Source organism: Crocuta crocuta, unplaced genomic scaffold (genome assembly GCF_008692635.1).
Source record: "Crocuta crocuta isolate KB4526 unplaced genomic scaffold, BGI_CrCroc_1.0 scaffold25, whole genome shotgun sequence".
NCBI lineage: Eukaryota > Metazoa > Chordata > Mammalia > Carnivora > Hyaenidae > Crocuta > Crocuta crocuta.
Window position 1 is genome coordinate 20,456,213 of NW_027532015.1, and position 11,157 is coordinate 20,467,369.

Here is an 11,157-nt window from a genome sequence, read left to right on the forward strand (position 1 = left end):
AATGGCAACATATCATTCTTTTTAATGGCTCAGTAATATTCCACTGTATATATCCCATGGTTATCTTCATCTGTTCATCTATGGATAGACACTTGGGTTGCTTCTATATCTTGGCTGTTATAAATAATGCTGCAATAAACACAGGGTTGTATATTAGCTTTTCAAATTAGTGTTTTTGGTTTTTTTGGGTAAATACCTGACAGTGGAAATACTGGATCATAGGGCACTTCTATTTTTAATTTTTTGAGGAATTCCATACTGTTTTCCACAGCAGCGGCATCAACATGCATTGCCACCAACAGTGCATGAGGGTTCCCTTTACACCACATACTATTTCTTGTCTTTGTTATACTAGCTATTCTGACTGGTAAGAGGTGCTATCTCATTGTGGTTTAGATTTGCATTTCCTGAATGATGAGTGATGTCAAGCATATTTCATTTGACTGATGGCCATCTCATGTCCACTTTGGGAAAATGTCTAGTCAAGTCCTCTGCCCGTTTTTTAATCAGATTGGGATTTTTTGTTGTCGTTGAGTTGTAGAAATTTTTTCTATACTTTGGATATTGATCCCTCATCGGATAGATCATCTACAAATATCTTCTCATTCAGTAGGATGTGTTTTTGTTTTGTTAACGGTTTCCTTTCTTTGTAAAAGCTTTTTATTTGGTGTAGTCCTAAGAGTTTATTTTTGCTTTTGTTTCCTGTGACTATTACCTTTCTTAACAGAACAATACCTTTGAAGCGATGGAGATGGATTTGTCATAAGCGGAGAGGGCTGGGCCTGAAGGCTAGGCTCTCCTTGCCACCATGCTGGTCTGACTACACATCGCAGGCCAAGCAAAGGCTTTGAAACAAAACTAAATAAAAGGCCAGGGCAACGTATCCCAGTCTGTTCCTCAAAACACAACTTTTAGGAGACCATTTATTCTTGCCCTGTGAAAACAAGTGATTTGTTGAAAGAGAAGTGGGAGACCCTCAGGGTCCTCAGGAGAGGTACAGAGTACGTCAGAGCACTGCAGCAATCTGGGAAGTGCTGGCCAAACCAAAGCCTCCCACAGTCACTTGGCCTTGTGACTCTATTATCACAGGACATCGAATTCCATGGAATCCCCCATACCCCTGCGTCCAGCCTTTGGGAAAATGCTGAGCTATGGAAAATAAATTCAGGAAATAACATGAAAGTAGGTAGTGTTTTACAGGGTAAAATGTATTTGTCTTCAGGTTAGATTCAACTACAGATGCTACCTTCTGACCTAGTTCCCAACCAGCAAACAAGTGTTGAGATCCATCGGATCTACTACTGGAGAATGCCCTCGGGACCTGTAGTCCTTGAAGTCGAGGCTGGAGAAAATGATTCTGAGAAAGATATGGCCTCTGACTCCCAAAACCTGTCTACAGCTTTCTGATTTACTCTCTGATGGCCTGTACCTTCGTGACATTAGACAGGTACACAGCCTGCAAGGGGACAACGCACATACTCACAAATGCAAGGCTACCAAGGGGTGACTGGACAAAGGCAATCAGCCTAATGTACATGAAGGGGATACAGACATACTGGAACAGACGGCCTCTTCCATGGTGTCGTTATAAAGGATCTCACTAATACCAACCTATTTGACCCTCACAACTACCTAAGACTGCTTACATTTTACAGACAAGAGACCTAAAGCCACTCAGCCTAGAAACAATCTCTTATCTCCTAAGACAGTGTCCCTCAGACTATATACCACAGTGCCCGGCGTGTTGTATTTTAGTCAACACAGAAGCTGATCTAGGCCGTCAGGTGCGGGCCCTGGAGCCAGAGTTGCATCCTAGCTTCACAATGTACAAATGATTGCAAAATCCTGGGTAGGGGACCTAACCTCTCCTGAGGCTTCAGCTCCTTCATCTATAAAATGAAATGGGAATAGCTACTTTTACAGAGATGTAAAAGCTTTTTTTAAAAATTATGCATGCTGAGCAGGCATACCTGGGTGGTTCAGCTGGTTGAGTGTGTGGCTCTTGATTTCAGCTCAGGTCACGATCTCACGGTTTACAATACTGAGCCCCGCATAGGGCTCTACGTTGACAGTGCAGAGCCTGCTTGGGATTCTCTCTCTCCCTCTCTCTTTTCCCCTCCCCCACTTGCACATGCTCTCTGTCAAAATAAATAGGTGAATATTAAAATAAAATAACGTATGGTAAGAGTGTTTTGCACATGGTAGACACTCAGTACACAGAACTGCAGTTATTCTGAAGAAAACAAATTGGTCTCCAGTGTCCACATTCCCTCCATGTACCAGTCTACCCAGTATCTGAAGCATACCAGGGCAGAGGAATGATAACCGCGAGGGCCAAGACCTTTGCACCACCAAGCCCTACTTGATTTCTCAGGAGTCCAGAGGCAAAGGTAAGGTAAAATGGGAGATTATGGACAATGGCAAGACTCTGGATTTCAAGGACGTGTACAATTTCCAAATGAATTTGGGAAACTGTTACAAGGTCAATAACTATTAGTGTTGCCACACTCTTATAAAGGAAAGAACATTTTAACAACCCAAAAAATGTAAGAGGGACATAACCTCCAAATAAGGACCCAAGAGAAGGCCACTGGCAACCTTATGGATATTTTTGCTGAGGAACTATAAAAGGTTCCTCACATATCAACTGCGGTTCCAGGACCCACAAAAGGTTGGTAGGAAAAAGAGACGTGAAAACTATGGGCCCCACCCCCACCCCCGCCCCTCAAAGGAGACTAGAATGAGTGTCTCTCATTACAAGTCCTGGAGTATGTGTATGTGACATACCACAAGTGGGACTGGGAAGAGAGAATCTATACCCCAATCACAATGCTTGTTACATTGTATCATGATCATCTACCGAGAGGCTGCTTTGGAGGAAAGAGACCTCCGCTTTATTCATTTCCTTATCCCTTATTGTATCCATTGTAGGTATCAATGAAATTTATCAGATGAATGAATAAAAAGAAAAGGGGAAAATGCAATGACTAGTTGTGGGTGGGAATTAGGGAGAGGGGAAATTAGAAGAAAAGGTCTTCATTTGTCCATCTATCTCACATTCTCCAGTGAAATTCTAAGTAACAGCTAGGCTGCTAAGTATTTATTTACCTCATTGGCAGGAGTGTAACATTACTGCTCCAAGAAACTCTCCTTATTTAAGTGTCAGAGGAGAATACATCAAAAGAAGTTTAAATTTGAACCTCTTAAATGGGATTATTCAATAAGGATAAGAGAAAAATCTAAACTCACACTTGAAGCGTCTCTCAACAAACATATTGCTACAAAGAAAAATTTTCCTTTCAAATCAAGCATGACAGATACCAGCTTTGATATCCTACTCACCTGCCTGATAAGAACTGTGAATCGCACACATACTGGAATTGAGATCCTTTGTGGAGAGATGTGAAATTTTGCCCCCAGGGCCCAAGTTCATAGATTTGAGGCAGGCAAAACTCTAGATCATTTCAATGTGAGAAATGAAATCTCTGCACCATCAAGAACAAATCCTTGAGAATCTGAGTCTCCTGCCCACATCTATCCTTATATAGTACATGCCTGAGTGGCACCAATCGACAGTTCCTTTAAACATGAAATTGATTATTAGGATGGTTCCTTCTTATTGATATTGTCTCAAACTCTGTATCTCCTGGTCATGTTTTAATGAGAACGACCCTATGCACACAGCCATGATTTATCTGATTTGCTACCTTTTCTGCCATGAAGACTATATGCAAAGGGGTAGTCACTGAAAGCAAACTTGACAAAAATCTCAACTTCCTGCCTTCCCGCTTGTTACTGTAAGAAGGATGAATTATTTGAGATTCTGTGGCCTAACCTACTTACTTCCTCTAAAGGAGGAACAGAAAATGAAAAATGCCTTTCAAGAAAAAAAAATGTACATAGAAAACGAAATCACAAACTGACATTAACAGGCCTATGGCACATTTAACATACTCTCATCAAATGCTTTTATTGGTAAGTTCATTTTCAACGTACAGAGTAGAAGACATCTCAGTTTCAGGTAAAAACATCTTGACAAGTGCTATCATATCATCACCACCACCACACTAATACAATCACACTAGAAATTTTACACCCATTAAACGGACTCAAAGGGCATAAAAAGAACAAGAACCTGTCTGACACAGATATGTCCATGGTTATGCAAAACATGCATGAACTCAAAAAAGAAAAACTAAAAGTAGTATCTTGTTCTTTTCTCTTATTTCATTTCATAATTTTTTAAATGCTAAAAGTAGTACCTTCTTTTTTCTTACTCTGCTTCATATTTTTATAGAACACAGAGCTAAAATTAAGATTTACACTTGATTTCCCTTTTGTATCTAATAAAGTAGATGTGGCCAGATTTTACTTCTTTCACAGAAGTCTACAGGTTTATCTTGATAACCATTTGTAGCTAACCTCCTCATCAATAGATTGAACAGTGAGGCCTCAAATCCACCAAAGAGGAACACTAAATGGGTTTCAACCACATGACCAGATTGACCTCCTAGGAATTTCAAATCAGAGTTCAGGGTTCAGTCAGTGTAACAGATTGGGGGTGGGGGGAGGGCAGTGGGGATGATCAAACAATTTTGGTGCCGGAACCATCCTACTCAAAATGTTCTCCTACTGAAATGGTTTAATTCTGCAAAATTACACGTAAAGCTACTGCCCAATCTTAAAACAGCCTGGCATGTAGTAAATGCTCAAAAAACTTTAAAGGCTGATAGAGCTTCATTAAAGGAGGAGCAGTCCATTACCCCATCACAAATGCATTAAGTGGGAGCCTTCTAAGTCAGACCAAAGCTCTGCTTGACGGACCATAACTCATACAGCAGAGATACTATCTGACTCCCGCTGTAACACAGAGCTAGGCATGAATAAATAGAGACTCTTCATTTGGCAAACGTGAGCATACTCTTCTGGTTAAAGAGTAGAACAGTAACCATAGCACCACGGCACGTAGAATATATTATTAGTCATATTTCCTGTTTTCTTTTTTTTTTTTGTTTTATTTTGATTCCAGCACTCTACATCCAGCCCTGCCCCAAGTTTCTCACCACCAATTTCTCTATCCCTCAATTAAATTTTCTTCTTTCCTTTTATAATCTTGCCTTCTGAGTAAATTCCATCAACTCTTGAGTTCACTTTAAAAAACGTAGGTCCCATTCTTTCTATTAGCGGATTGATCTACATTTTCTGAGAAGTAACCCTGCTGCCTCATCTAGGCTCTTCCTACAAAGCACAAGTGAACCTCTTTATAAATAAGCCCAGTAACTTTCAACCTAATCTGAGTTGTTTCCTTAACAGTTTGTGATCATCTCAAGACCATGAGCTAGACCAAGGTGCTCTTTTCAGTATAACTCAATAATTGGTCTTTTTCTCAATTCTTGGTTAAAAAAAGGAAAGAGAGAGTTTTCTCCCCCTTATTTTTTCTGATACCTGCTGCTATTGCTTATCTTAGTAAACGAATGTGTAAGAGCAAACATATTAATCTGGAAATGTGCTTTTTAAAAATATTCAAAGAACTGCTTGTTTGAAAATTAGAAACCTAAAGACATAACAAAACAATCATAAGCCAGTATAATTTTCCATGGCCCTACCCCTTTCAAATTGCATGTTATGAACTCAGACAAGTTACTAAGTACCTCTGAGCACCAGATTGCTCCAAAAGTGAAATAATAATACCAAATGCTCAAGGTTAGTGAAAATATTAGAGACAGTACTCAGTGCCTCGAACAGTACCTGGGCAGACAGAAGGCACTCAGTATTTGCTGGATGCATGAATGAATGGCTGAATGAATGAATGGATGGATGAATATAAAAAGTGCCCAGCTCAAAGCTTGACATTCAGAAGGCACTCACTCTAAAATTATGTCTAATATATCAACACTTGACACTGTTTTGCAGAGGACCCCCCACCCCCCAGGTCCTTGCCTGAGCGACAGATTGGATACTACATCCAACAGTACTACCACAGTACTTACTGCATTCACCTCAACCTTTGCCAAGCACTCAACCACAACTTTGTTTTGTTCATCATCAACAAGATGTGTGGGTTCTCTCCTCAACAAGAATTATGAACACACTGAGGCCAAGAACTACTGCTTTCTTCGTAGCCCTAACCCATTCATTCATTCAACTCTAAGTGTTGATTATGTGAAGCACTCCCTGACTGAGACTTCTAAAAAATATGCACACAATAAATATTTGTTGATGGTCACAGAACACTTACAGAAATAATAATAAGAGAAGCATTTTACTATTATGTATAATACACAAGTAATTCCTCCAATCAGTGTTTGAGTCACCAATTCTGGGTCTACTTCTGAGGAAGAAGCCAAGCTCCTGAGAAGTTCTTTCAGCCAAGGTCAACCAAATTCACTTAAGTTCTTCTCAAAAGTCATTGTTCTTTACCCAAAATACCTTGTCTCCTAAATGGAGAGTTTTTAAATGCCTTTCTCCATTTGACTTCATAAATCAAACTCAATTACATTGCAAGGGTACCTTTCCTGGTGTTTTGCTTTCATCCACCTAATGCATAGCTATTGCTCAAATCAGTGCAAACTAGTTCATAAGCTGCCCCTATTTACTCATATTCTCACATGTCAGTGAAATAATTTAACTTCATAAAAACACAACCTGAAAATATTCCACTGGATAATGAAGTTCTTTACAAAATATATCTTCTACAGATGCCCTGAATTTCAGTAGGAAAGAACAAAGGCAATCAGCCTAATATGCATGAAGGGGATACAGACATCCTGGAGCGTATGGTCTCTGCCGTTTTAAATGACGACAAATGTTTTGTCATTTTAAAGGATCTGACTCAAAAAAGGATGGGCTATACTGTGCCATGTACATACAATTATACTGTCCTCTGTCAATCAACCCAGGAATCTGTTTCCACACTCACTGGCTCCCGAGAGTGCTGGGTCCCTTGTTCTTTCCTACTGGTACCAAATGCAGCTGCTCTACTCTAAATAACAGAGCTTAGAGTTATCTCCACTCCTGGAGTTAGGATCTAGGGAACTCATGGGCAAAGGCCTAGTCTTTTGGTGTTCACCACTATAAGAGCTCAGTAAAAACAGGTTAACTAGTAGAAGCATTGCAAGAGGGATCACTAAGGTTACCCATCCTTAGGACTCCAAGGGTGTATTTGTCCCACACCACGTGAAGCAAATTCTCTTATAAATTTCCCATCCTAACCCCATCTGCTACATAGAGCCTTGGTTGAAATATACATTTCTTAGAAAAAAACTACCAAACAAATAAGTGGAAATTATTCAAGAATCAATCCTCAATTACTCAAGGACTAATTAAACAGGACACATATTTCTTCTCTCCTCCAGTATTGGGTTTTTGAATTCTTAGAGCATTGATTGGATAGTCTACAAGAGAAGAGAGATGAACTAAAACTAACAAAAACTTGTGAGGGTTTGTCAAGTTCAGTATCAGCAAATTTAGAATAATGACACAGAATACTTGTGTATTTTTTTCTATCTAGATAATAGTTGGTTATAATTAGAATAAAGTAGCAAAGAGGTCTAGAAAACATAAGTGGGTTAAAGGGAAGCCCTGTGAGGACCTTTCCCTAATTTCACTGTCATGTGCAGGACCCATTTTCCCACCCCTGGCGTGTAAATCCTTTCTACCCCAGTTACCTATTTTCTCATCTCCATTTCCCAGCAGATTCATGCAACGAAAATATTAATTACAGCACACGAATTCCCCTCACACCAACACTGCTACTATCATCACCCTCCCATTTCCACAATTAGGCATCATTTTAAATTTGATTTATTTCACTTATTCCTACCTATTAAATGACTAGATGGGGATAAATAAATTTCAGTTTATACTCAGCACCATGTTGAAACACAGCCCCTTTCTGCAATGAGCCAACGCTATTAAAGATAAACTACTTTTTTCCTAAGGAAAAGAAATATCCCCTGGAAGTACTGTAACAAGTCCACGTAATATATGCACCAGAAACCAACCTAATAATTTTAGCTAAGAATTCAATCACTCCATTCTGCCCCTGACAACCTCCTTCCTGTCCTTCATAAAGCCTAAGGTAAAATGGTAATATGACTACCAAATATTTGAATAACTCTTTGTAGTTCTCAAACCCTTATTTTATTTTATTCTTTCAACATAGGAAGTGAGACAAGCACTGCTGCTCCCATTTTCCAGATGGGGAAATCTAGGCTGGTAGAAGTAAAGTGACTTACACAACATGATACATTTAGAGGCTAACTTATCTTCTGGTTTCTGCTCTATCATTTATCTACAGCCATGATGACTCCCCAAATGAAGAAAAATGGTCACCATCTTCCACTCAGCCTGCCTAAATGCACCATACTAGGAAACACCTTTTACTCTGCTCTCTACTTCTGTCTTCATGACCTTCTGAATGGGGTTGCCCCGCTGTCTCTGTTGCATCATCCACATGGACCCCAACTATTTATCTTGCTACTTACGCCATTCAAGACAAGACAAACAGGAAAGGGCAATAAATTCCTCTTAATGGTCATTTTTACATCAGTAATTATTCCGTTTTAATATCCAGATCACGTCCATCCTGGTTAAAAGATAGCCCAATGAGGGTCCTGCTCATAAAAAGTAAAGCTAACTGATTTTGTGTTGTTTCTACCATACAAGAATTAGCAACTTCTTTACTACTTAAGATAGAGACACAGAATGAAAAGAAAAAAAAAAAAAAAGGAAAGGAAAAAATTAAATGGGAGAAAGAAACCAAAAGGTATAAACGGGGCGCCTGGGTAACTCATTCGGTTGAGCATCTGACTCTCAATTTCGGCCTAGGTCATGATCCCATGCTCTTGGGATACAGCCCTACATCAGACTCAGCACTGAGCATGGATCCTGCTTAAAATTCTCTCTCTCTCTCTCTCTCTCTCCCCCTTCCCTCCCCCACTTGCACGTGATCTAAAATTAAAATTTTTTAAAAAGGGTATAAATAGAAAAAAGCAGTAGAGTGGCACAAATATACTTCGATGCTTTATTTACAGAAGGCTGGCCCTTTTGCTCAAGGACAACCTTTGTCCTGAACGTAGGCCCTGCCTGACTGGAGACAAACCAGCACCCTCTAAAACTGCCAAAGAGATCTTATTAGACAGCAGCTATATTCTTTGTGGAGATATGTTCAAAAGTTGGCAAGTCTGTGCTAATATGCTGGAAAGTCACTGCAAACCTCTGACATGGTATCCCGCACAAGTCAGCCCACGTTGGATTCAAGCCACAGAAGTTAAATTACTTAAATGCCCCCAAAGCTCTCATTGTAAATTTCACCTACAAAATTTTAACAAGTCCCAGAATCTTCCACATCACTGTGTGACAACAGTTACATTAAATTACAAGAGCTTTGTCCTAGTTTTCCCATTTTTTCAATTCCCAAAGAATAAAACTATTTACTTGCAGTAGAAAACAGGTACAACTGAGATGCAAATTAGGAGTCTAGTAAAAGGGCTGGTCCAAAAATTATCCGGGACAATCTCAACTCTTCTTAATGTTTTATTTGAGCCCCAATCACACTTAAGGTCGAGACTTTTAGGCATTCAAAGCAGCACCCACAAAGTGACGTTTTTCCTGCCAACCCTCTTCCACGATCTCCTTCCCCAAAGTGCAGCTTTCAACATCTGCAAGTATGTCAAGCAATCTGTTCAACAAGCAAAACTCACCTAGTGGCAGTGAAGAAATAACTGTCTGGTGGTCTTTAGGATTGCTGTCCACCCCCAAGACTTCTAAAGATCCAGCATTAATTTTAAAAAAAAGGAAAAGTAGAGTCAATGCATTGCCATAAAAAAGAAGCCTTTAGATCCACGATTAATGTGTCTAAATTTTGAATCACTGGCTCAATGCATAATTTCACACAATACCACTGAGTACACTAAAAATAGTTCTGGCTGAGATAAAATGGAATTTATCATTCATATTATTCCCTTATCCTAAATTCCTAAAGTTTCCCCCCCACTGTACAACTGGCAGGTCAAAGTTATAGGGATCATTTGATTCAACTTTACTTCCTCTGGGTGCCTTCATCTTTGAAACTGAAGTTACTCTGCAGAAGGGCACATTGGCAAACGAATAGATATTATGTAAGCTGTTTTTCCCATATATGTAAATATTTAAATCACAACTTATACAAAGTACTCTGAAATAAGGTCTTAATCAGCAACGAAATAAAATTACACTCTTAGAACTAAAAGATACTATTTATTTTGTGACTATATGAAACCGCACGGTTAAAAAACTAAATACCAGCCTTTAATTCTATTTATTGGGGGAATAAAATGATCGGTTTATATAAAAGACACATTTCAACCAAAGGTCTTTTTCGTTTTTTTCAAAGTTTTAAACATTTTGTATTTTTATTAATATTCAAAATGAAACGACCCGCTGTGACTCCTGATTACACGTTGATCAAAGATAAAGACAATGATAAGTATAAAAACAATTGTTTCTAACCCACTTATACACCCATCTCAACTCCCAGAATAACAGCAAAGTGTTTTTCCCATATAAACAAAGAGGGATCGGAATTACAGGCTCTGGGTCGTCAGAACTTATCGGCTCCCCAATTTACTAGAACCTTGTATTTCTGATCGGCATCCATTCACACAACATCTGGCGGCTCGCTCAGGTCGTCTAATTACTTCCACGTCTGAACGGACTACGTAGCTACAGGCAAAGGCCAAACTTTGCTCTCGGCCTTCCGAACTTAAAGAAGCGTTTAACCGCTAGAGGTCCCCCCTTGGCCAGTTTTGCATGTTCGCTATTTTGCTGCACTTGAAACTTTCCGGAGAAATGCTCTACTCGAGTCAGTGTTTTTCTAAAAACTTGCGCAAAAATCCACGCGACCGACTAGCCAGTACAGAGACTCTCGGGCTCCCCAAAGCAATAAAGATATCACAAACAACGCTCTAGGAAAATCAAAATTAAAATTAGAGGCAANTTAAAAAAAAAAATCTATGTTTGTTTCCGTGGACTTTGCACGATGTCTAACGCATTTTTCTGGCGGTGGACCGAGGTGGGAAAGAAGCGGGCCAAGGGATGCAAGGGAGGGGGCAGGGCCGTGCTCGCAGCGCCCGAGGAAGTTGCATAAGGAAAGAGACTCCGTTTTTTGGGTCCTCC

At 39.6% G+C, this 11,157-nt stretch overlaps 1 protein-coding gene across 4 annotated transcripts in view; it reads right to left on the bottom strand.

Moving 5' to 3' along the window:
• The window catches only part of L3MBTL3 (L3MBTL histone methyl-lysine binding protein 3), a 120,103-nt gene that overhangs the window by 108,340 nt on the left and 606 nt on the right, over positions 1 to 11,157 (bottom strand). For 2 of the 4 annotated variants that reach the window (XM_077776093.1, XM_077776090.1), the window contains exon 2: positions 9,705 to 9,767. The exons of 1 other annotated variant lie outside the window; for it this stretch is intronic. The gene's annotated coding sequence lies outside the window, so the exon portion shown is untranslated. Of the gene's footprint in view, positions 1 to 9,704; positions 10,968 to 11,157 lie in introns of those variants that run through there. One more of the 4 variants, XM_077776091.1, reaches the window with a different exon arrangement.